The 25,017-nt window shown below is 36.8% G+C and overlaps 1 protein-coding gene and 1 pseudogene across 7 annotated transcripts in view; one reads left to right on the top strand and one right to left on the bottom strand.

Annotated features, from left to right (window-relative positions):
• The window catches only part of NF1 (neurofibromin 1), a 253,525-nt gene that overhangs the window by 203,237 nt on the left and 25,271 nt on the right, over positions 1–25,017 (bottom strand). The window lies entirely within an intron of this gene.
• Positions 336–774, top strand: LOC116577827 (annotated as a pseudogene).

Raw genomic sequence — 25,017 nt, 5'->3', positions numbered from 1 at the left:
AAAACAAACAACTATGGGGTATAGGGGAACCAACAGCACAATGATAGCAGTAAATTCTTATCTGTAACTATCTTAAATGTGAATGGATTAAACTCTCCAATTAGAAAACAGACATTGGCAGAATAAATAAAAACACATGACCCAACCACACACTGCCCATAGGAGACTCACTTGATATCTAAAGACACAAACAGGCTGAAAGTCAAAGGGTGGAAAAACGTACTTCATGCAAATAGTAACCAAAGAGAGTGAGGGTAACTATACAAATTATCAGACAAAACAAACTTTAAATCAAAACAAGCTACAAGGACCTTCCCCTCTCTTCCTCAGCACTGCCTGCAGAGGTGGCAGCCATCTCCTCTTACGCATCATGGCCGCCCTCAGACCACTGGTGAAGCCCAAGATCGTTAAAAAGAGGACCAAGAAGCTCATCCAGCTGCAGTCAGACTGATATGTCAAAATTAAGCGCAACTGGTGAAAACCAGGCATTGACAATAGGATGCACAGAAGATTCAAGGGCCAGATCTTGATGCCCAACATTGGTTATGGGAGCACTAAGAAAACAAAGCACATGCTGTCCAATGGCTTCAGAATTTCCTAGTTCACAATGTCAAAGAGCCTAAAGTGCTGCTGATATGCAACAAATCCTACTATGAAGAGATTGCTCACAATGTCTCCTCCCAGAACTGCAGAGCCACTGTGGAAAAAGCAGCCAAGCTGGCCATCAGAGTCACCAATCCCAATGCCAGGCTGCACAGCCAAGAAAATGAATAGACAATGTATGTGAACATAATATTTGTTAATAAAACCACAAAGCTACCAAAAAAAAAAAGTTATGAGACAAAGAAGGACATTATATATTAATAAAAGGTTCAGTACAGCAAGGAGACATAATATTTAGACCATCAAAATATAAGGAAAAACTGACAGAATTAAAGGGTAAATTACTTCTACAATAATAGTTGTGGAGACTTCAATACCCCACTCAAAATAATGGAGAAAACAGACGACTTGGGGACATCTGACCAGTGGTTCAGTCAGTTGGGTCTGCCTTTGGCTCAGGTCATGGGCACAGGGTCCTGGGATTGAGCCCCAAGCCCCTGCTTCTCCCCCTCCCTCTGCCCCTCCCCATTGCTTGTGCTCTCTCTCTCCCCAATAAATAAAATCTCAAAAAGAAAAAAAAAAGGAAAAAAATAGATGACTTAAACTACAATAAGCCAACTAGGCCCAACAAATATCACAGAACGTCCTACCAAACAAAAGAATACACATTCTTCTCAAGTACATATGGGACATTTTCCAGGATGACCACAAGCAGGTCAAAAAATTACATATAAATAGTTTTTGAAAGATAGATACCATACAACATATCTTCTCTGACTACAATGGAATGAAGCTGGAAATTAGAAAAAAAGCTGGAAACTTGAAAATTCACAAAACTGTGGAAATTAAACAATATGCTTTTTAAATTCCAGTATAATTAACATTGTGTTATATTAGTTTCAGGTGTACCATATAGTGATTCAACAATTCTATACATTATTCAGTGCTCATCATGATAAGTGCTCTTAATCTTCACCCATTTCACCCAGCCCCCCACCTCCCCTCTGGGAGAACAAACCATCAGTTTGTTCTCTGTATTTAAAAGCCTGCTTTTGGTTTGTCATTTTTTTTCTTTGTTCATTTGTTTTGTTTTTTAAATTCCACACATGAGTGAAATCATATGGTATCTCTTTCTCTAACCAACTTATTTCACTCAACATTATACCCTCCAGCTCCATCCATGTTGATGCAAATTGCAAGACTTCATTCTTTTTATGGCTGAGTATATCCATGGGGGGTGTGCGTGTCTGTGCGCACGTGCATAGCACTTCTTTATCCATTCATCTATCAATGGACATTTAGGTTGCTTCCATATCTTGACTAATATAAATAATGCTGCAATAAACACAAGGCACATATACCTTTCCAAATTAGTGTTTGTTTTCTTTGTGTAAATATCCAGGAGTGTAATTATTGGATCACATGGAAATTCTATTTTCAACTTTTTGAGAAACCTCCAAACTGTTTTCCATAGTGGCTATACCAGTTTGCATTCCCACGAACAGTACAGGAGGATTCCTTTCTCTCCACATCCTCATCAATACTTATTGCTTCTTGTGTTGTTGATTTTAGCCATTTTGACAGGTGTCAGATGATATCTCATTGTGGCTTTAATTTTCATTTCCCTGATGGTAAGTAATGTTGAACATCTTCTCATGTGTCTGTAGGCAACCTATAGATCTTCTTTAGAAAAGTGTCTGTTCATGTCTTCTGCCCATTTTTAACTGGATTATTTTAAACAATATACTTTTAAACAACCACTATTTCAAGAAGAAATCACAAGAGAAATCAGAAAATACCAACAAATGAAAGTACATACAATATGTCAAAACTTGTGGGATGCAGTGAAAGCAATGCTGAGGGGTAGGTTTATAACTATAAACACTTAACATTAAAAAACAAGGAAGATTCCAAATCAACAATCTAACTTAACAACATAAAGAACTAGAAGAACAACAAGTGAAATCCAAATCTGAAGGAAAGGTAACAATATGTGAGCAGAGATAAAATAAGAATAGCAAAATGGAAAAAATCAATGAAACCAAAAGTTGGTCTTTCAAAAATATCAACACAACTGATAAACCTTTGGCTAAATGGACTAAGAAAAAAAGGAAGACGACTCAGGTTAGCTGCACCTGGGTGGCTCAAGTGGTTGAGCATCCAACTCCTGATTTCGGCTCAGGTCATGAGCTCAGGGTTGTGAGAATGAACCCTGTGTTTGGCTCTGCACTCAGTGGGAAGTCTGCTTCTCTCCTTCACTCTCTGCTCCTCCCCTTGCTTGTGCTTTCACTCTCTCTCTAAAAATGAGTAATTAAAAAAAAAACTCAAATTACTAAAATCAAAAAGTGGATACATTCTATAGGATATAGTTCTACAGGAATAAAAAAAAAAAGGATTTTAAACAGTGTTATGAACAACTGTATGCCAAAAAAAACTGAATAAACTTAAATGAAATGGATAAATTCCTAGAAACACAAAACCTACCAAGGCTAAATCACAAAGAAATATAAAATCTGAATAGACTTGGAGGCAAGCTGAATCAGTGACCAAAAATCTCTCAACGAAGACCTGAACCTAATCATTTCACCAGTGAATTCTACCAAACATTTAACGAAGAACTGATCCTAATCCCTAAACTTTTCAAAAAAACGACAACAACAACAACAAAAAAAAACTTGAAGAAAATGCTTCCTAACTTATTTCTGAGGCCAGCATAACCCTAACACCAAAGCCAAAGAAAGGAGAATATTACACACTGATTATTATAAATAGTGATGCAAAAATCTGCAACAAAATGTACCAAAATTCTGCAACATAGTAAAAAATCATACACCAAGACTAAATGGTATTTATTCTTAAAATGCAAGAATGGGTCAACATATGAAAGACCAATGAAATTTGCTACATCAACAAAATGAAGGGAAAAGACCAGAGGTTTATCTCAACTGATGCAGAAAAAGCATATGACAAAATCCAAACACCATCTCATGATAAAAAAAACTCAACAAAGAAAAGGAATAGAAGGAAGCTACCTCAGCATAGTAAAATCCATATATGAAAAACCCACAGCAGACATCATACTCAATGGGGAAAGACTGAAAGCTTTTTTCCCCCTAGAAGAAGAACAAGGCAGGATGCCCATTTTCACCACTTGTATTTAACACAGTACTCAAAGTTCCAGCCAGAGCAATAGGCAAGAAAAAAATAAAAGGCATTCATATTGTAAAGTAAAATTATCTGTTCTAAGACAACATGATCTTATATGTAGAAAACTCTAAAGATTCCACCAAAAAACAGCTGTGAGAACTGATAAAGGAAATCATCATAGTAGCAGGATAAAAAAAAGCCAACACACAAAAATCAGTTGCATTTTATTTGTTTTCAGGTTTTTTTAAAGATTTTATTTATTTGAGAGAGAGAGAGAATGAGAGAGGGAGCATGAGAGGAAGAAAGAGGGAGAAGAAGACTCCCTGATGAGCAGGGAGCCCAATGCACGACTGATCCCGGGACTCCAGGATTATGACCGGAGCCTAAGGCAGTTGCTTAACCAACTGAAACACCTAGGCATCCTCAGCTGCATTTTAGACACTAATAATGAACAATCTAAAAAGGAAAGTAGGAAAACAATTCCACTTATAATAGCATCAGAAAGAATAAAACATTTAAAAATAAATTTAACCGAGGACCTGAAACTTATATACCGAAAACTACAAAACACTGCTCAAAGAAACAAAAGACAATATAAATAAACAGAAATATATCCTATGTTCACGGATTAGAAGACTTAATATTCTTAAAATGTCAATACTACTCCACAGTGACCTACGGATTCAATGCAGTCCCTATCAAAATCCCAATGACATATTTGGAGAAATAAAAGAACCCACCCTAAATTCATATGGAATCTCAAAAGGCCATGACTAACTGAAACAACCTTGAAAAAGATGAACAAAGTTGGAAGACATACACTTCCTGATTTGAAAACCTACTATAAAGTTACAGTAATCAAAACATTGTGGTACTGGCATTAAGACAGATATACAGACCAATGGAATTGGTCTATTCTATTCCTTTGGTCTGTATGTCTGTCTTAATGCCCTCACATACATGGTCAAATAATTTTTGACAAGGGTGCCAAGACCACTCAGCGTGGAAAGTACAGTCTTTTTAAATTTTACTTTATTTATTTATTTGAGAGAGAGAGAGAGAGCATGAGAGATCACAAGCAGAAGAGAGGGGCAAAGGGAAAAGTAGATTACCCACCAAGCAGGAAGCCAGCCAGACATGGGGCATGATCCCAGGACCCAAACCATGACCCAAGCCAAAGGCAGAAGCCCAACCAACTAAGCCACCTAGGTGCCCCAAGGACAGTCTTTTCAAACAAATGGACACTGGGAAAACTGGGTAACCACATGCAAAGGAATGAAATTGGACCCTTACCTAACACCATACACCAAAACTACCTCAAAATCGATCAAGGAAGACGGAAGATGGAAGACCTAAAGCAATAAAACCCTTCGAAGAGGAGCACCTGGGTGGCTCATTCATTGAGCATCTGACTCTTGATCTCAGCTCAGGTCTTGATCCCAGGGTCATGAGTTCAGGCCCTGCATTGGACTCCGCACTAGGTGTAGAGCCTACTTAAAAAAAAAAAAAAAAAAAAAAAAAAATCCTTCAAAGAGAACACAGGGCAAATACTTCATCACATTGCATTTGCTAATGATTTATCGGATATGATACCAAAGATACAGGTAACAAAAGAAAAAATAAACAAATTGGGCTGCAAGAAAATTTTAAAATTTTGTGCATCAGAAGACACTATCCACAGAGTAAAAAGGCAACCCACAGAATGGGAAAAAAATATTTGCAAATCCTATGTCTGGTAAGAGATTAAGATCTAGAATATATAGAGAACTCCTAAAACTAAGTAACAACAACAACAACAACAACAACAACAAAAATTCAAAAATGGGCATAGAACTTGAATAGTCATTCCAAAGATGATGTATATTAATGGCTAATAAACACATGAAAAGATGTTCAACATCACTAAACATTAAGGAAATGCAAATCAAAACCACAATGAGATACACCAACATACAACCATTTGTATGATTATTATAGAAAAAAACAGAAAAACAAGAAGTGTTGGTAAGGATGTAGAGAAATGGACCCCTTGTGCACTATTGGTGAGTATGTAAAAATGGGGAGGGGAGAGCACTGACTGGGTGGCTCAGTCGTTAAGCATCTGCCTTTGGCTCAGGTCATGATCTCAGGGTCCTGGGATCGAGCCCCACATCGGGCTCCCTGCTCACCAGGGAGTCTGCTTCTCTCTCTCCCCTCTTCCTACTCTTGCATGCATGTGCTCTTTCTCTGTCTCTCTCTAACACAAACTATTTTTTTTTAAAGAATGTAAAAATGGGAAAGCCAACACTATAGAAGTACCTCTGAAACATTTAGAACAGAATCACCACATGATCCAGCAATTCCACTTCTGGAACCTAACCAGTTGACTCTGAGGTAATCATATATATACAAAAATATATATATACAAATATATATATAAAAAAATTGAAAGCAGGGTTCAAAGGCATATTTGTACAACCACATTCACAGCAGCACTGATAATAACTAAAACATGGAAGCACCCCAGTGCCCATTAACAGATAAATGGATAAGCAAAATGTGGTATATACCTATGATGGAATAAGGGGGTAAGATTATTCTTAAGGGGGGAGATTATTCTGCAATATGCCATAACATGGATATACCTTGAAGACATTATGTTGAGTTAAATAAGCCAGTCACAAAAAGACAAACACTATATAATGCCACTTACATGAATTACTTAGGGTACTCAAAATCAAAAGAACGCATAATGGTGGTTGCCAGAAGTAAAGAAGGTGGAGAATGAGAAATTATTTTTTAACATGTACAGAGTTTCAGTTTTACAAGACAAAGAGTTATGGGTATGGATGGAGTAATGATTGCACAGCAATGTTAATGTATTTAATACCACTGAACATATACTTAAAAATGGTTAAAATGATAGGGGTGCCTGGGTGGCTGAGTTTATTAAGCATCTGCCTTCAGCTCAGGTCCTGATCCCAGGGTCCTGAGATCGAGTCCCACGTCAGGCACCCAGCTCAGCGGGAAGCCTGCTTCTCCTCCCCGTCCCCCTCCCCCGGCCACTCATGTGTTCTCTTGCTCGCTCCCTCTCTCAAATAAATAAATAAAATTCTTAAAAAATAGAAAAATTTTTCAAAATGGTTATGATAAACTTTATATTATGTATATTTTACCACAATAAAAACAACCTGAGTGCACTCTTAAAAGGGTGAATGTTACTGTATACATTAATTTCTTAAAATCTGAGATCAAAGGATTCTGACAAAGCACTTACTTAATATTTACCATGTGCCAGATAGCAATGTAGGTGTTGAACATAAAGATGAATAAATGTAACCTCCAGGTACCACTAATTCTGAAAATCTCTAATCTAATCTCACTTCTCTTCTCCCTGAATAAAGGCAGCGCCTCTTGGGCAATCTTACATATTCACTGACTATCCTGCTGATGACAAACGACTCTGATGAGTGCTGATGGCTAAAACAGCCCCAGACTATACACACCCTGTAGAACCCTCCCCTTTGACAGAGAAGGACTTTCAAATATAATGCAATCTCCCTCTCATCATTGTTATATTTTACGGCAAAAGATACTATGCAGATGCAATTAGGATACCTAACCAGCTGACTCTGAGGTAATCAAAAGGCAGATTATCCCGGATGAGCCTGCCCTAACCAGGTGAGCGTAAGAGTCCTAAAGCAGCAAAAATGGTTTTTGTTGTCCTTGAAGAAGCAAACTACCATGCTGTGGGTGAAATGGCCACATGGCAAGGAACAGAAAGCAGCCTCTAGGAGCTGAGGCCTCAGTCTCCCAACTATAAGGACCTAAATTTCCACTAACAACCAGTGCACTTGGAAGAAGACCCCAAGCCTCAGGTGAGATTGCAGCCCTGACCAACATCTTCATTTCAGCTTGATGAGAACTGAGCAGAGAACTCAGCTAACCAATACCCAGATTCCTGACCCACAGAAACTGTGAGATAATAATCTTGTTTTGTTTTAAGCCAGTATGCTTGTAGTAGTCTATTACATGAAATAGAAAACTAACACAAGTACCAAATCTGTATCTTCAAATGTGTTTTTCAAATGCCTATTTGGCATCTCCATACAGGTATCTTGTAGGCACTTCAAACTCAGTGTTCTAATATTTAATTTATAATCTTCCTATCATGTTTCCTATCTTAAGAACAGCACCAAAATATACCCAGTTTCTCATATCTAAGATCTGACAGTCATCTTTGATACCTCCTTTATTCTCTTCCTTTCATCCTCCTTTAGTCAGACTGATAAAAATGAAAATAACTAGGCATGCACAACTCAGTTCTACCCTTCCTTACCTGGGAATAGGCATGCCACAGAGTGTAAGAATTTTCGTCTGTGTCAGTCAACATGCAAAGAGTTGATCAGGAACCTAGCCCTGCATCAGGGAGTGACCAACACTGACTGGGTGAGTAGGTCTACCCAACTCTGAAACTTAGATTTAGTTACTAAGCCCATTTGGGTCTCCAACTTCACAATGATCAGGAAATATATATTTTTTTTCTATGTTTTTCTATATATTTATAAATATAGAAATCATTAATAAAATATTTCATACATGTAAAATAAATCAACATAGACATACATATGTACTGTTATGTTTGTGTTCATTCTATCAATATATTTTTATATTTCTATAAATTTATTTATGAATATTTCTGTTTACATTTTAATATTTATATTTTCATATATATTTTGCCTCCATCTTTATCATTTTATTTTCAACTTGTTCAGAAACACATGGTAGGGTGCCAGAAAATACATTCAGGCCCCCAAACTCCCAAAAACAGCACTAAAATCTATGTAGAAGAAAAATTAGGGGGAAGTAAAGGACCAAGATTTTAACAGATAACATGGTCAGGGAAAGCTCTCTGGCAATGTGACACTGAGCAGAGACCTAAATAAAGGAAGAATGGGAAGACCCATGCAAAGATCTGAAGATGAGCATTCAAAGCAGTAGTGGCAGGTAAAATGGATCTGACATTGGAATAGACATAAAAAGTTCAAAGCCTAGCAAAGAGTCTATTGTGGCTAAACCAAAGAAAATAAAAGATGAAAATGTAGGGGATGAGGTCAAAGAGAGAAGCAGGAAGGGTTCAGATCATGGAAAGCCTTATGGGCCATTTTAAGAGCTCTGAATCTGAGTTCGATAATGTGGCATATTATATTTTCCAAATATGATCACAGTATCTCTCATCCCAAATGCAACAGGACTTTGTCACCCCCACACCAAGAAGTGGAATCTATTTTTCCATTTCCTTGCATCTAGGCAGGTCATAATGGTTCTGACCAACAAAATATGGCAGAAAGGACACACTGTGCCAATTCCAGGCACAGCCCTTAATTGGTCTGACCATTTTTCTTTCCCTCCTCCTTGGAAGGCAGCTGCCATGTAAAAAGTAGTTACTTGGAGACCACCATGCTATGAGAAGCACAAGCCACATGGAGAGATGCTGAAGAATGAGATGCCATGTGGAGAGAGAAGCCAAGAAGCCCTGGGGTGTGAGCCATGTGACTGAAGAGGTCATACTGGAAAGGATGCTCCAGCTCCAGCTCCAGCCACCCCAGCCAACGCCATGTGGAAAAGAGCTGAACCTGTCACAGATTCCTGACTAGCAAAAGTGTGAGCAAAATAAACAGACTGTTTTAAGCTACAAAGCTCTGGTATAGCTTGTTATGCAGTAATAGATAACAAAAAGCAAGGGGAAGAAGATACTGAAGGGATTTAAACAAGGGAGTAACATAATCTGATTCATTTTTTTTTTTTTTAAAAAGAGCTTTCTTGTGCTTAGAAGACAATGTAGGCAAGAGAAGATGGTAGTTTAAATTAGGCTAGTAAGGTAGAGGAGAAATAGTGAGCTGATATTATAACAGATTTGGAAGATGGGGATGCTTATTTAAAATGGCAAGCTTAGTGGCTCAATTGGTTAAGCATCTGCCTTCAGCTCAGGTCATGATCCAAGGGTCCTGAAATCAAGGCTCCCTGCTCAGCAGGGAGTCTGTTTATCCCTCTTTCTCTCTCCCTCTGCTCCTGCTCTCTATCTCCCATAAATAAATAAAATCTTTAAATAAGATAAAATGACAAGCTTATTCTGAAGTTCATCTGAAGGAATAAATTTGTGAGACACCAAAGAAAGTTTTGAGAAATAAGAACGAGAGGCACTTGGGTGGCTCGGTCATTAAGAGTCTGCCTTTGGCTCAGATCATGATCCCAGAGTCCTGGGCTGGAGCCCCAGGTTAAGCTCCCCACTCGGTGGGGAGTCTGCTTCTCCTTCTCCCACTCGCCCTGCTGGTGTTCCCTTTCTCGCTGTGTCTCTTTCTGTCAAATAAATAAATAAAATCTTTAAAAAAGAATAAACTCACTGTAACAAAAAAAAAAAAAGCACATACTGGGGCGCCTGGGTGGCTCAGTGGGTTAAAGCCTCTGCCTTAGGCTCAGGTCATGATCCCAGGGTCCTGGGATCAAGCCCCGCATCGGGCTCTCTGCTCAGCAGGGAGCCTGCTTCCCCTTCTCTCTGCCTGCCTCTCTGCCTACTTGTGATTTCCCTCTCTGTCAAATAAATAAATAAAATCTTCAAAAAAAAAAAAAAGAAAGAAAGAAAGAAAGAAACTTTAAAAAAAAAAGCACATATTAATTATAGTCATAGAACAGATGCTAGAATGACTAGAATGTACATAGGAATTTAATATGATAAAGATAATACTTCAAATCAGTATTAAAGAATGAGTTCATCAGTCAATCATTACCAACTCAAGGATTCATCTGAAAAAAAAATAACTCATACCAAATTTTAAAGTACATTGGGGCACCTTAGATGGCTCAGTCAGCGGAGTGTCTGTTTTAGCTCAGGTCATTATCGCAGGGTCCTGGGATCAAGTTCAGCACTGGGCTTCGTGCTCATTGGGAAGTCTGCTTAAGATCCTCTCTCTCTCTACCCCTCCCCTTGCTCGTGCTCTCTCAAATAAGTAAATAAATAAATCTTTTAAATAAATAAAAGTATGTATGTGTACACATATGATTAAGAACCTCTGGTAAAAAAAAGAAAGTCACAAAACTATTAGGAAAAATACTGAAGATAATTGTACAATACTGGGGAAATTTTTCTAAGCAAGACAAAATCCAAAAAATACTAATATATTTGCCTACATAAAAATGTTTAAATGCTGCATTAAAAAGAAATGACAAAGAAAAACACAAGTAACAAACAGAAAGTAGAAGAATGTGCAACAACGAGGGCCCAAAAAGTTTACATAACTAATGTAAAGCGTTATCATATATACTAATAAGACTACTCCATGGAGAAACTGTCAAAGAAATAGGAAGTAATTTATAGAAGATGAATGATCGATAAATATATGAAAATATGTTTTCATTAAAAATTTTAAAAGTGTAAAAGAAAATCAGACCATTTGGGGACTCTACATTTTTCCAAAATAACACCAAGTACTATTAGAACACATAATAAGAAAATGACTATGCATGGGGTAGGTATTAAATAAAAACAAAAACAAAAATTTGAACACAGTAATAAAAAAAAAATAAATTACACTTCAGAGGTAAGAATGAGAGGATTTTTTTCCTTTTCTTTTACTTTTATTCGTTTCTCTTATTTTCAATTGGCACATATTACTTTCCCAAATGGGAAAAAGTAAGTTAAAACTATTTTTTAAACACTTCATGCTACCGTATAAATCTTTGGATAGATATTATGGCAGAAATTTAAAGGGTCTAAACTACATGAAAAAGAATCACCTTTTAATAATGATCCATATTAACAAACTGTTAGCAAGTTAAGATACAAGATTTCAACAAATAAGATTTAGCAAGAAAAAGGCATAACATTAAGCAAAGCATTGTGAACAATGGATAATTTGTTTCTAGCAGCACTCAGAAAAATTCTTCAAAAGGTCACAGGCTAGAATTTTTGCCTCTGTGTACATTTAAACCAGTTTCTACAAGGCCCCTCACACCATGATGGGTTAGGGATGACGTTAAGATTCACTTAATATAAGTTTTCCAAAATAAGTCAATCAGAGAAAGACAATTATCATCTGATCTCACAGATATGAGGAATTTGAGAAACAAAACAGAGGATCATAGGGGAAAAGAGGGGAAAAATGAAACAAGATATAACTAGGGAGAGAGACAAACCATAAGAGACTCTTAATCTCAGGAAACAAACTGAGAGCTGCTGAAGGACAGGGGGTTGGGAGGATTGGGATGCTGGGGGATGGACAGTGGAAAGGGGTTGTGTGCTATGTGCTATGGTGAGTGCTGTGAATTGTTTAAGACTGATGAATCACAGACCTGTATCCCTGAAACAAATAATACATTAAACATTAATTTAAAAAATTCACTTAATACAAGTTTTCACCTAAATGAGAGAAAAAACACAAAGAAAAACATCACACTGTGCAAAGAACGAGAAAAAATATTAGGGAAAAAAAGACCCATAAGATCTAGATACCAAGTAACAAACATAAATCAAAAAAACATATAAACTTTCAAACTGGTTTTACTGACATATTTCCTGAAGTAATCGCCACACCATTGGTATGTAATATGACTTTATATGGCACCTAATGAACTTTAAAAATGTTAAGTATTACATTCATTTTCACAGGCTATAATTATCACATCAAACTGATGATTACAAAGATATTATACCTTTGACAAGGCTAAGTGAAAAAGGTAAGCCAACTTAAAGTTGTAAAGTGAGGTAAATGATACAGTATGTGGCTAAAATGACAGTACATGAAGGATTAAAGTTAGGGAAATACTGTGATAACATTCTGACATGTAAAAACCAAGCTCATAAAGCAGATGAATAAATAACCAACTGTTGCTACTGTTTTTAATATAGACCCTATAAAGACTGGGGGCAAGGAGATTAGCATGGATCCAAACCAGTTTTCCCGAGAAGTGAATTCCAACATCACCCTCCCCTAAACACTCCTTGCTTTTAATTTCTTCCCTTCCTACTATGCTGAACTTACAGATTACCCAAATTTTTCCATATACAGAAGTCCCTGATTCACAAATAAAGAACCTATTTATACCAAAAGTCCCAACCACTCACGAAGCTCCAAAAGCAGATCCCCAAAGGCCCTTTCCAGTGTCTCCAGATATCAACTACCACAACAGGGGAAGATTTGTTCCTGTCAAACATAAACTTGGATCACATTGTTACCATAAAAAATGCTAGCTCTTCACCTTCTCCTCCTCTCCCTTCCCTTCACTATAGTAATTCAGTGCAAAAGCCATTGGGAGGGGCAGAGCAAGGTAGACATCTGTGTGTTTTGGGGCAGAAGGGGACATAGGAGTCAGAGCAGAGTGAATAAGGCACTCATATGGAGGAAAGGCAGCATGAGCAGGGTGAAAAAGCTGTACAGATGCGAAAAGCAGTCCAACAAAGTGTCAGAACCAGAATAAGATAAAGAAACGACTCCATGGAGAGAGTAGCCAGGCACAGGATATCTGAATCCAAGCATGGCAAGAAAGGTACACATGTAGGAGAGCAGACCACATAGGGTGTCAGAGTCTAAATAGTATAAGGAGGCATAAGGAGGGTGTCCATAATGAGGACAGTCCAGAACTGGATGTCAAAGTCAAGACATTGGGGCCCAGTAGAGGGTGTTGGGCTATCCTGGACTTCTGCATGATGGGAAGGGGGATGTTCTAGCACAGAGTCAGAGCAGGGTGGGAAGGATAGAGAATGGAAGCAGCAGAGGGTAGAGAATGAGCCTGTACAAAGCAGAAGGAAATCCACCCAGGGTCGGGGTAGTATTTCAGGGATAACAAAGGATATTACAGAAAGCAGAATAAGGAGGGCACGTGTTGCACTTAGGAGCAAGTGGTAGTGGTAAATGACAGTGATGCAAGATCAGTTACATAAAAGGGGATTTATCAAATAAGTAAACATTAAGAATAAAGGAGAGCCAGGTTTCTTTCTGTCCAAAAAGTTACAAATAAAGAAAGGGAAAAAAGTATAAAGAACCCTCTGGTGTTAAACAAAGATTAGAGGTTGTGTGAACACAATTTTCAATAAAGAGAGATACAAAAATAAATACTAGTCAAAATATTGTACACATACAGAGAGATGGACAGGAACACATAATTCCGTTCCCCATTTCACTCCATTGAGAAAACTCAGAAACAATGACAACTCCACAGTAATGAGTACACCTAGCCATCAGATCTTGGTTTCTAAACACCACTCTCCTTTAAAAAGAACCAGGGCTCCTCAGAGAAATAACTGATTCCAGTCCTGAAACACAAGGAAAGTTCTGAGAAGCCTGGAACATTCTGTTATGCCAGAAAGAAAAGACATGCTCAAAGAATAATGAAGCTATGTCAAAAGGACACAGAGGCTAGACTGAAGGAGTTCTCACCAGCCAAATTATGGAACAACTTGAGCATGAAAACAAATAATGATAAAGCAGATTATCATCCACTGAATAAGAGAAACAATTAGTCTGTACTCACAGGAATACTTGAATAAACTGAAAGCTTGATGCAGAATGGGATACTTACATAGCCTCTAAGCACCCCCATACAATGTGTGTGTTTATAAAGGGAAAAGAGTAACCTAACAATGGAGAAGCCTGGCTCATCATCTTAATCAAGCAATCAAAATTAGCATCATTGGTAATGAAATAATCTAAATTGTGCCATCTTATAGGATATAATAAGAACATAGCATTGCATCTGAAATATTTCTATCAAATATACATAACATAAATGTAATCAGGAGGACACGTTAAACAAACCCAAACTGAGGAATAATCTACAAATCTACAAAACAGATGATACAGTCTTCAAAACTTTTAGGGTTACTGGGGCACCTGGCTGGCTCATTCTCCTGAGTATATAACTTTTGATCTTGGGATCATGAGTTCGAGCCTCACACTGAGCACAGAGATTACTTTAAAAAAAAAAAAAAAATCAAGTGCCAGGGTTATTAAAGTCAAAGAAATACATATTGTTGCAGAATAAAAGTGACAAGAAACCTGACAAACTTAATGTGATTCTGGACTGGATCCTTTTGATATAAAGGGCATCCTTGGGACAACTTGTGAAAATTGAATGGGGGCTGAAAATGAAATGATAGCAGTAACATACCAATTTTAATTTCCTGGTTTTGATAGGTGTATTGTAGGTAATGAAAACACATTTTAATATGCAGGAAAGACAGTGAAGTATTCAGAGGTGACAAGGCATCATATCAGCAACTTTACACTCAAATGGTTCAGGAAAAACATTCTTTGTGCTTTACTGCAGCTTTTCTAAAAGTTTATGATTTCTTCAAGATTTAAAGAAATATTTAAAAATTCTGGTTGACTTCTAATTCAATCAACATTTGTTAAACAGGTTTTGTATAGAAGGTAGGAAGAAAACCTAGAACTATTTATTTACAGCAGTAATTCTGTAAGGAGAAAAATTACCCAAGTTCTACACAAACTTACAAAGTGAAGTAAGTATCAGCATATAACCGATTCATTGGTTGGGGGTTGTTGGTGATATTTCAGCTTTCCAAAATATGATGCTACAAATTAATTTTGTTCCTAAATTCAAACAAAAGTCTCCTGGTTTTTAGTTTATGGAGAAGGTCTATCTCTGTTCTCTATCCTTAAATGCTAAAAACCAGCAATCATTTATTCTTTAATGTAACACCTAACTAATGACAACCACATATAAGTAAAATCAAATATACTTACAAATAACACTTTAATTTACCTTATTCACTTTTCCTTGAAGACTTAAAACCATGGTGGTATCACAATAAATGTAATAGTATCATACACTTTATTACAAAAGACTGAGATTTATAATCTAACAGGATCTACAATATGTAAGTATCTAACCCCATTTTCTGTTAGGTTGAAAGTACTATTTCATGAAAACCCTGAGCTCTTATTTTTTCTTTTAATAAATCTGGGAAATAGAAAAAGGACAAGGAAGGGAAAGTAGATAAGGCAAGGAGAAAAGACTATCAAAAATGCCAAACTAACAAGCTCAGAAATGTGGGATATGTCAGTTCCAACAGAAACAACATTACAAATATTAATCAAGTCCTACTTTAAATGAGAAAAAGCTGATACCACTGATGAAGTGTGGCGCAGTCAGTCTCCAAGATGGCTCCCAATGACCCATACTTCCTGATATTCACAGCTCCCCACGAGGATTGGTCATCCTAACTACTAGAATGTGGCAGAAATAATAATATGTCTCTACCAAAATTAGGTTATCAAAGACAAAGGATTTCATCCTGGACTGGCTTGTGTTCTCATTTTCTGTCGGTCTCTCTCTCTCTTAATCTCATTCTCTCTCTCTCTCTCTCTCTCTCTCTCACACACACACACACACACACACACACACCCCACCTACCCTAGAGGAAGTCAAAAGAGAATGTTGTGAGGACACTCAGGCCACCTATGGCAAGGCCCTCGTGGCAAGGAATTAAGGCCTCGAGCCAAGAGCCAAGCAAGTGAGCTTCTTCTGAAGTGCGTCCTCCCGCCAGTCAAGCTTTTGGATGCTTGCAACCCAGGCAACAGCTTGATTACAGCCTCAAGAAAGACCATGAACCAGAAGCACACAGCTAAGCCACTTTTCCATTCCTGACCCAAAGAACTGTGTGATAATAAATATCTGTGGCTTTAAGCTGCTAAGTTTTGAGGTAATTTGTTTCACAGCAACAGATAACTAATGCACTGTGGGTTTAAGTGCTAGAGGGCTAGAGACCACCAATCATAGACTCCCGCCACCCGCTAGAGAAGAAAAACTAAGACTTTATCCTCACAGATCCTTGCTGGCCACAGAAAAGGCATATGACAAGGATAATATTTACATTCCAATCAAAAGGCCACTTAAAATTCCACCAAACAAATTCCTTAGTAAGGAAAAAAAAAAAAAAAAAGAATATTCTTGTACCTGAAGTCAATATATCCTTCCCTGCCTTTAGGTTACCCAGAATTTCTAGAACCCATTTCAGATATTTTTGAAAAGAGACTGAGTACTTCCTATGCATCAAGCACTATGTGGTGCATTAGAGAAAAAAACTGAAGAAGATAAGTATTACCTCTGGCCTAGCAATACTTTTTAAACACCAAAATTTCTATGAGAATTTTTTTTTTTTTAGTAATAAGTGATTCTATGGATATGTTGTTTTACCATACTGTTGACACAAAACTTTTATCTTTATAAATTAAATGCTAGAGGTCTTCTAGTTGATCATCCAATACAATAATATTCCTATTAAAAAATGACACTTATTGAGCACAAATACCAGGCACTAAACACTCTATATACCTCATCTAATCTCATAGTTACCGGTATCCTGATTAATCTCTTAGTCTCATTTTCTGCCACTCTCCTCTCATTCTTCTACCCCTTTCCTAATTCATACTTCCAGAGATGCCATCCCTGAACCCCAGACATCTCTCATACATGCTCTGTGAGCTTCCTTGACCTCTCTTATATGGTTCTTAAAGCACCTGTAATTAAATAACCAGATGACCTAAATATTCATCCTCATGCAAGAATGCAAGTTCAATGGGAGTAAAGAAGGAATCCTTCTTGTAACCTGTTTTATCCCTCAGGGTTAGAAGTTTTAAAAGGCAATTAATAAATGCTTGCTAAATAAAAGAATGAATAGTAACAGCAACTTCTTTATTATCTAATGGCAGTGTGCCTTAAACTATGGTCCAAGAACAACAGGTGGTCTTTGCTATAGTTTAGTGATGTTTAGAGGGGAAAAAACCACGATCAACCATTTCCTTTATGTTTTAGAAGTTTGAACCATAAAATACTACTTCCACAGTAATTCTGTTACTTCCTAAATGAGTGAAAATTTCCATACCATAAACCACCAGTCTCTTCCCTCCCTCTAGCTCTCAGAAACCTGGAACCAGACATGTATCATCCCAGGTAAGTAAATTGGCAGTATTTCCCTGGAGAAACTGAATGCCCCAAGAAAACACCTGCATGTGGAGGTCTTCTAACAATAAAACTAACTTACCATCAACCCATGCTTACAGTAAAGCCCATGCTCATGAGCTTCCAATTTTCTCACATTTAAGAGTAAATGTTTAAAATGAGAACAGAGAGCCTAGACTCACCAGATAGAAGGCCTGCTAACAGGAAAGAAAAGGAAAGAAGTAAACATACACAAATTAATTTTGAGAATAAAGACAATGCAGTAATGGGAAGAAACATTCCTCACACACACACAGTTAATTATTAACATCCTCAAGACATTAGGAAAGATTTTAAAGGATGCTATTTTAGAAAGGAATAGAGACCAAGTGATAATAAAGAACATCTACGAAGTTAAATATGACTGTCACAAGTCCTCAACAGCACTTCCAAGTTCAGTGGTTTGTTAGAAAAACTCATGGGACCCAACATATAGTCATATTCACAGCTATGACTTACTAGAGTAAGAGAATAAAAAGCAGAATCAGTAAAAGGAAAAGGTGCAAGGTCAGAGGAAACCAGACACCAGCTTCCAAGAGTCCTCTCCCAGTGGCGTCAGACAGGCCATACTAAATTCCTCCAGCAACGATGTGTGACAGCAAATGTGAAATACTGTCTACCATGTAAGCTCAATACAAACTTTATAATGCGGGCACCCTCTGCCTAACATACACGGACATTCCAGACAACTATATGGAAAGCAGATAATCAGCATAAATCATTTTGGCATAATTTAGACACACAGAATAGCACAAGGAGCCATTCTAATCAAGGAATGGTGGGAACTCTCCCAAACTTCAAGTTCCTAGACACCAGCCAAAGGTCGTCCTTGCAAGGAAACCTTTTGAAGGATAACTTTCTCCGGCCAGTCATGTTAACACTGCACAGACAGATAAAACATTAAAGAGTTGGAAGATAAAGTTTAAACCCTCTCCGAGAAAAAGAACAAACCAAAACACGATGTGAGGAAAAAGACTTTAAAAATTACATGACTAGGGAACCTGGGTGGCACAGTTGGTTCAAGCGTCCAACTCTTGGTTTCAGCTCAGGCGGTGATCTCAGGGTTGTGAGATAGAGCCCCAGGTCAGGCTCTGTGCTCAGTGCAGAGTCTGCTTGAGATTCTCTTCCTTCTCCCCTTACCCCTCCCACTCATGTGGCTCTAGTTCTCACTCTCTCTCTCTCCCTGCAATGAACAAATAAATCTTAAAAAAAAAAAAAAATTACATGCTCAGTCTACCCTAACGGGAAAAATAAATGGGGAGAAATAAAGAAATGAAGATGAAAAGAAGAAATTACTAAAGAAATAATGTAAGAAATATCATCTTTAAGGTAATGACAATTACTGGCAACTAAATTCTTAACAATGGTAGAGCTCGAAGAGATAGTTAACAAACAAAACAAAAAGATAATTAACAACTGAAAGAAAAACAATGCTTAAAATTCTACAGCTCCAGCAAAACTGTCTTTCAAGAATAAAAGGAAAAGCCACATTGGTGGCTCAGTTGTTGGGTGTCTAACTTCTGCCCAGGTCAGGACCCCAGGGTCCTGGGATGAAGCCTCATATCATGTTCCCTGCTCAGTGGGGAGCCTGCTTCTCCCTCTCCCACTCCCCCTGCTTGTGTTCCCTTTCTCACTGTGTCTCTGTCAGATAAATAGAATCTTTAAAAAATAAAATAAAATAAAGGGGAAATAAAGACCCTTTTCCTGCAACAGACCTTCATCAAAGGAAATTCTAAAAAACGTGTTTCAGGCCAGAAGACAAATGAACCCAGAATGTGTGAGATTCAATGGGAAAACATTGAAAAAGTTAGACATGTAAAAGGTACTTAATAAAATGGAAGAAGTGAATTCAAATATACCAGCAATCACAATGAATATAAATGGGCTAAACCTTTTGCTTAGAAGGGAAAAAATAACTTTGGTTATATATGTGCTATATATAACAGACAAACATTAAGAGCACAGAAAGACTGACGATCAAAGAATTAAAAAATGATCTAACAAGGGGCGCCTGGGTGGCTCAGTGGTTAAGCCGCTGCCTTCGGCTCAGGTCATGATCTCAGGGTCCTGGGATCGAGTCCCGCATCGGGCTCTCTGCTCAGCAGGGAGCCTGCTTCCTCCTCTCTCTCTCTCTCTGCCTGCTTCTCTGCCTACTTGTGATTTCTCTCTGTCAAATAAATAAATAAAATCTTTAAAAAAAAAATGATCTAACAAGCAAATATAAAACAAAAGAAAATGAAACAAACTTTGGAAAAAGCACTAGAAGTAAAAGTACTACAGAAGGATATAAAATTCAAATCACCTGGAAGATATTTTAAACCTCTAAGTACATAATGACACATACCCACCCCAAAACTGACACATCTACAAGAAAAAGTTGCAAATCTACAGTGAAAGTTTTAATATAAATCTCTCAGTAATAAGATCTAGCAGACAAAAGAAAAACCGATCAGAATTCAGAAGAGTTGAACTGCTTAATTAATAAACCTGATCAAATGACATATGTAAAAATAAAACCCCAAAACTATGACTACACACTAACCTCAAGAACACATGAAATCTCTACAAAAATAGAGCTGTGTGTTTGGATAGTCAGACTCCAAAGTGACCCCTAATGATCCCTGATTTCTTCTGTCCATGCCCCACGTAATCCTCTCCCATCCTATGTATCTGGGTTATTCTGCATGATGAATATAACATGGCAAAGGTGAAGGTATGTCACTTTCAAGGGTCATAAAAGACTGGCTTCTGCTTCTCTCAGATCACTAACTCTGGGGGATGCTAGCTGCCATGTCACAAGCAGCCCTACGGGGAGGCCTATGAAGAAAGGAACAGACACCTTTTTGCAAAATAGCTAGCAAAAAATGGAGGCCTCCTGCTACACCTATGTAAATGATAACCTTGGAAGCAAATCTTCCAACCTCCGAAAAGCTTTCAGATTACTGCAACCCCAGCCAAGATCTTGACTGGAACCTCATGAAAGACTCTGAGCCAGAAACACCTAACTAAACTGCTACTGAATTTCTGAGGCTCTGACATTTTATGAAATAATGTCTGCTGTCCAAAACTGCTACATTTAGGGGAATCTATTACACAGCAATAAATACAATAGCAATAATACAATGTTAACATTGTAACATGTTCACATTAGCCCATAAAGCTAAATTCAAGTTTGAAAGTACTGGCATCATAAGACCCATATTCATTGGCCACAATACAATTAAGACAGAAATTAATAACCAAAAGAAAACTAGGAAAACTTATGAATATCAAGAAACTCTGGCTGAAAGAAGAAATCATAATGGAAAGCAGAAAATATCTAGAATTAAGAAATACTGAAAAGCTAATTATAAAAACTTGTGAGATATAACTAAAGCAGCATTTATTTACTTTTTTAATTTTATTTATTTATTTACTTGACAGAGAAAGACAGCAAGAGAAAGAGCACAAACAGGGAGAGCAGTAGAGGGAGAGGGAGAAGCAGGCACCCCACTGAGCAGAGAGCCTGATGTGGGGCTTGATCCCAGGACCCTGGGACCATGACCTGAGCTGAAGGCAGATGCTTAACTGACTGAGCCAGCCAGGTGCCCCTAAAGCAGCATTTAATAAATTTATGGTTTTGTATAGTTACAGTCATAAATATTCCAAATTAATAAGCTTATATACAAACTCAGAAAGTCAAAAAACTACCTTACAACCATTAGTGTAGCAATTATCAAAAAGCAAAACAAAAACAAACAAACAAAAAAACCACACACACAGAAAACATGTTGTTGAAGATGTGGAGAAACTGAAACCCTTGAACACCATTCATGGAAATGTAAAATGGTGCAGCTGCTAGGAAAACAGTATGGTGATTCCTCAAAGAATTAAAAACAATTACCATGGGCAGAGGTCAATGGAGTACTATTTTCTTTAAAATTTTACCTTAAAAATAAAATTGACAATGTTGATCAACAACAAAAGATGGTGACCAAAAACAACAAAATATAATTTCTGTATGATCCAACAATTCCACCTAAGGATATACACCCAAAAGAACTGAAAGCAGGGTCTCAAAAAGATATCTGTACACCCATGTTCACAGTAGCATTATTCACAATAGCCAAAAGGTGAAAGCAACCCACGTGTCCATCAACAGATGAATGGATAAGCAAAACATCAGATATGCATTCAATGGAACATTATTCAGCCTTAAAAAAGGAAATTCTCCCACATATTACAGCACAGAAGAATCTTGAAGACATTATGTTAAATGAAATAAGAAGTCAACAGAAGACAAACACTGTGTGATTCCACTTGTATGACGTACCCAGAATAATCTAATTTAGAAACACAGAAAGTAAAATGCTGACTGCCAAGGGCTAGGGTAGGGAACAAATAAGGAAAAAGTCACTTAATGGGTATAAAATTTGACTCTGCAAGATGAAAAGAGTTCTGGAGACTGGACGCAAAACAATGTGAATGTACTTAACACTACTGAACTATGCATTTAAAAATAGTTAAGATGGTAAATCTTACATATATCTTACAATTAAAATTTGAAAGTCAGGAAAAAAGAACAGTAGAACAAACCCAAGGAAGAAAAAGGATAAGAGGGATTAACAAAACAGAAAACATGCAATAAAATCAACAAAGGTCAAGAATTGTGTTTTTGAAAATACAAATGAAATACAAAAACAGGGGGAAAAAATCAAGGCAAAGTAAAGGAACAAATAAACATTAGGAGCAAAAAACAGAATATAGTTTCAGTTCCCACAGATTAAACAGATTAGAAAGAGATATCATGAACAACTCCTGAACCAAAATGGACATTCTCAGAAAAATACAATTTATCAAAACACATTTAAGAAAAGAAAAATCAGAACAGACAACAATTCAAGAACTGAAATCAGTGGTTTAAAATTTCCCTTCAAGGAAGTACTAAGTCCAGATGGTGTTTTGGGGGAATTCTGCCAAACTGTGAACCAACACAGAATTCCAATACTATATAAACATGCAAAGAACATAAAAAGGTAAGTTCCCCAATTGATTTTATACAGCTAGAATAACCTTGACATGGAAACCAGACAACAATGATATAAGGAAAATTATAACTCATGCATAAACACAAAAGCAAACAAAATATCAGCAAATTTAAGTCAGCAATTTTAAAAAAATTATACATTTCTCCCAAGAACTACCATAGGAACCCAAGGTTAATGTGATGATTAGAAATCAGAAAATGATAAAATAATGATAAACAGTATAAACAAACTCAAGAAAAATTACACAATTACCTCAATGAAGATTGAATAAGCATTTGATAATACTAAATATCTTCAAGAATTTTTTCACTTAGCAATTTAGAACTTCCTTAACTTAATAAAAGCACTTTTTTAAAAAGATTTTATTTTCTTTATTTTATAGAGCAATCAAGCAAGAGTGCACACAGATGTGTTGGTGGAGAGGCAGAGGGAGACGGAGAGAATCCCAAGTAGACTTCAGCAGAGCCGACCCCAGTGTAGAGCTCTATAACCTGAGCTGAAACTGAGTCTGATGCTCAACTAACTTTGCCACCCAGGCACCCCTAAGAGCATTTTTTTTTAAACTTACAAATATTGTATTTATATATATTATATTTAGCAGTAAAATAATAAAAGTTTTCTTTTTAAGATCAAAAATATGGGGCGCCAATGAAAAGCAAGGAATGATAACACACCAAAAATAAACTACAAATCATAAAAGACTGATAAATTCAGCAATATTAAAATTAAGACCATCAATCATTAAAAGATACATAAAGAGGATTAAAAAAATCTAATCACAAATTGAGAAAGATATTTACAACATGTAATTATCAAGAATTACATATAAACCATATAAAAATTACTGTGAATGAATCAATCAGGAAAAGTCAAACAACCCAAATAGAAAAAAAGAGCAAAAATGTATACAAACATATCTCACAGAATAAGAAACAGTCCAAGAGTACATGAAAAGAAGCTGAACCTCACCGGTAATCAAGGAAACACAGATTCAAATTATAATACTATATCATTTCTTACCCACCAGATAAATAAAAATTAAAAAGACAGACCATACCAAGCACTGGCAAGGACACAGAGCAATAGGAACACAACACTACACACTGCTGGTGCGAGTGTCAACTGGTTGGATCACTTTAAAAAACGATTTGGCATTATCTAGTAAAACAAAAGAAGCCCATATCTTTATTCTTCTCCCAGATAGATACTCTAAATTCCTGCACATGTACAAGAGCCATGTACATGGATAGGCAAATCAGCATTGTTAGTAACAGGGAAAAAAAAAGTTGTCACTGATAGATAGCATGGATAAACTACATTCAAATAATAAAATATTATTCAAATAATAAAATACCTCAAAGCAGTAAAATTGAATGAACCTCATACACCACCATGGGTAACACTGGAAAAAAAAAACATGCTTACAACAGAATCAGAAAAATACTGTAGTATTCCACTTACTATAATATTCCAAAGATCAAAAACAGGCAACAAAATGACATTGTAAGGAGACATAAAGAAAAAGTAAGGATAATTTTTTGTATATTTCAGGATAGTGGTAAAGGAATGGTAAGAAAAGGAACATGATTTGGACCATACAGGGGTTTCCAAGGTACAGATAATGTCATACTTAAAAAAAAAAAAAAAGGGTTATTTGAGAGAGAAAGTGCGCAAGAAGGGGGAGTGGCAGAGGGAGAGAGAATCCCTGAAGCAGACTCCTGCTGAGCATGGAGCCCCACCTGGGGGCTCTGTCTCACCACCTGAAATCATAATCTGAGTGGAAACCAAGAGCGAGCTGCTCAACCAACTGAACCACCACCGGTAATGTTGTATTTCTTTAATCAGAATTTAGATTGACAAACGGTCACAGTATTGCTTTTTAAACTATAAACTGTGCAAACATGTTTCATATATTCTTGTACATATGTTTCACAGTATATTTTAAGTCAGAGATAAAAACTAGAGAATTAGTGCAAAAACATGCTACTTGAAGCACTGTCCGTAACAGTAAAACAAAACTTGGGGAGAAAAAAAACCTAAGTATTCTTCTGCAGCAGAAACAGATAAACTGACCTTCATATGATGAAAATATTCTACATGAGGTTATAGAAACATACACATATATAAGAGAAAGAGGACAAACACATAAACAGAAAGAGTATAAATCGAATTCAGAATAGTACTAAACACTAGAAGGGGAGAACTGGATCAGGAAGGAGAGCTTCAACTTTATTTGTAATATATT

This window comes from Mustela erminea, chromosome 18, assembly GCF_009829155.1.
Source record: "Mustela erminea isolate mMusErm1 chromosome 18, mMusErm1.Pri, whole genome shotgun sequence".
Lineage (NCBI taxonomy): Eukaryota > Metazoa > Chordata > Mammalia > Carnivora > Mustelidae > Mustela > Mustela erminea.
Note: the sequence above shows the minus strand (reverse complement) of the source record. Positions and strands in the feature narration are given on the sequence as shown.